The sequence below is a fragment of the Micrasema longulum genome, unplaced genomic scaffold (assembly GCF_059751315.1).
Source record: "Micrasema longulum isolate JH-2025_06_02 unplaced genomic scaffold, ASM5975131v1 h1tg002398l, whole genome shotgun sequence".
In the NCBI taxonomy this organism is placed as follows: domain Eukaryota; kingdom Metazoa; phylum Arthropoda; class Insecta; order Trichoptera; family Brachycentridae; genus Micrasema; species Micrasema longulum.
Window position 1 is genome coordinate 114951 of NW_028279547.1, and position 3025 is coordinate 117975.

Here is a 3025-nt window from a genome sequence, read left to right on the forward strand (position 1 = left end):
CTTTCCCTTTTGATTCAATTTTTTTTTTTTTCATAAATGTTTTTTCCCATTTCATGATATTTTTTTACTGCCTTGTGTAAAATGGTTTTTTTTACCTAACCTTTTTTTCTAAATGAAAGTCTGATTATTAACTTTTCTCTGGTATTGTGGTCATGTTCATATTGGCTTTGATATTTTTTTTTTTCAAAATTTCTGTTTCTGTATTATAGGTAGGGGTTTTTTCTGAATTCATTGTCAAGTAATTTTGATCCAACCACTCTTTAATTTTTTTAAAGTCTATATCGACCACTTTATCAACATCGTTCCAAGTTTTTTCATTGATAATCATCGGCATGAAAATCATCGGCCTAAGAAACGACTTTGCCCTTAAGTGGTAAATTGAACATTAAATTAACTTAGATTTTAAATAGTATTGGACCTAGAATAGTACCTTGGGGGATGCCAAAGCAGGGAATGCTCAGAGAATGCTGAATTGCTCAATATTTTATATATTCTTGTGTTCTGATTTCTATTTTTTAAGAATTTTTCTAACCACACAAGAACCGTTCCACCAATCTCATAAAATTTCAGCCTGACCTTATATGTTTGAACACATACATTTTATAAACATATAAGGGTGGGCATTCTGCCTTAAGGAAATTTCTCCCTACCTACCCAAACCGTTCAGTTTGAGAAAATAACACGTAGGTACATGGACATATTCCAGATACCGAATTTTGTAATTTATTTATTTTAAAAAACGTATATTTTTTTAAGTGTCCTCGTCACGGTTAACCCCAGTGAGATCACATTATTTGTATAACTAACCGTTAATGATTTTGATAAAATTATAAACAAAATTATTAATGAAACTTCTTGGTTTAGTTTTACATTTTTATTATTTTAACTAACGAGCGCATTCGCCTAAGTAGGCATCTTCAAGACTGGTGAATTGTGTATAACGTTTACAACTTTTATGCTATTCTTAACATATTTTGGAGATAAAAAAAGGGCAGAAAACATAAATATTTATAACTAGTTTTCTAAACAGTTCATTTTTGGGAGTTTTTGGACCGAAATTGGGATAAAGCAATTATTATTTAAAATGTGGGAAAAAACACATAGCGTAATACGATAGAGTGGGAAATTCACATTTTAACAGTAGCACAATACTTTGATTTTTTGACAAGGAAGTTTACATACCTATAGATGAATGACAAAATATTTCAAGATACATACCTAGATAATACATTTGTTTATGGAGTGAAGTAATACATTTCGATCGTCAAGTTTATGTTAATTATATTATTTTAGTTGTAAATAATTCAATGAAACGGAGCGTAGTTATATAAAAAATGAATGGTTTAAGTAAAGGAGAGTTCGATAATTCCAATTGCTGGTTAATTATTACTGCATTAAGTTTAATTATATTAATTTCTAATGATTCTAATGTATCTAATTTTTTCTCTTTGTTTTGAAACTGTAGTAATTTAATATTGTTATTGCTGTCAAAAGTATGGTTTAGCAAGTTTAAGTGTTTTGCAAAGTTATATTTATCAATATGTTCTTTGAGTCTTGTTTTTATTGATCTACCACTTTGACCTGTATATGTACCTTCACAATCATTGCACTTTCAACTAGACACTCTATTCTTATCCAATCTTATATTTATTATTAACAAGATATTGTCCAATTATATTTTTATTTATTTATTTTTTTAATTTTGTCGCTTGTGTTACCTATATATTTTGATTTCACCCAATAATTGAATTAATTTGGAGTTTTATCAATAAATATCAACAAAAAACATCAATATTATTATTAATCGTTGTTTACAATGTGAATTTTTTTAAATAAATAAATACATTTTTTTAAACAAAAATCAACTAAAAATCTACACTGCTATCAAGAGTGGAGAGAAATTGTTTTTTTTTTATTTATTGTTTTTAAATAGTATACTATGAGTAATATTCCTCAGAAATTTTGCTGTCTGGCCACAGTAAAAACACCGCGTCAAGTGTTTACTAAATTAATAAATTGAATAACTTACAAAGGTACTTTTAAAAGAACTTCAAAAAAATTAGAATAACTTCAAATCTAGTACATGTAATTAAACTATCATATTTATCATTATAACGAAAAAGGTCTCATCGCGTCGGCTTGATGTTATTGTGTTAGTGATGAAATAGCTTTTAAAAGCATTACCGCAATAAATTTCTCTGGGGGGTATCTCGGTTTATGCTCTTTATTTCTTTAGTAGTAAAGGATAATAACCATTTGCGTTCTATCCTCTGATCTCTGCTGGCATAATAATTGTCCCTCAGAAGTACGCAATGGAATCTCAATTTTGCGGTTTACCATAAAATGAGACTTGCCTTAGATCCATTGCAGAATTAGAACAGAAGCCGCATATGTCAGATTTTATAAATATCACATCTTTCAGGTAGTGATTTTTTAAACTTTTTAGTTTGTTTTAATTTTTATAATTATAAGTATTTATATTTAAGTTCAATTTTTTTTATATTATTCGTTTGTTTTGTAATTTATGTTTTTTATGCTTTAATTTTTATTATGATTATTATTTTTTTGGACCAACTCTCAACAATATTTGTATTTACTCATCTGTTCTTCCAATTATCTTAACGCAGCCTCGTGAAACAATTATCACGGGGGTTGGGTGCCGAAAAAATCGTTCAATCTTCCGTACACAAATAACATTCTACGAGGGAAGTGCTTCCAACACACAAATCAACAACCGAGCTAATCTAACGTCTGCTTAGACCACCATTTCTTTACAATCTGTGCTAGAGTAGCGAGATCGCCAGCTTCTCCACCAGGCTCCAGCACACGCCATGGATCATCATCAGCAGGTTAGTGGAGTTGTGTGACCTTCCTACACAAACAACACAGTCCACTCTCTAAATTATTTACCAAGGACGAGGTCCACCTTGTCACACCTCGTCCACTTCTCAACAGCGTGTTTTCTAATTTATATTATGATTATAGCTATAGTTAAGAGAATGAGAAATTCCAGCCCAACCCAGAA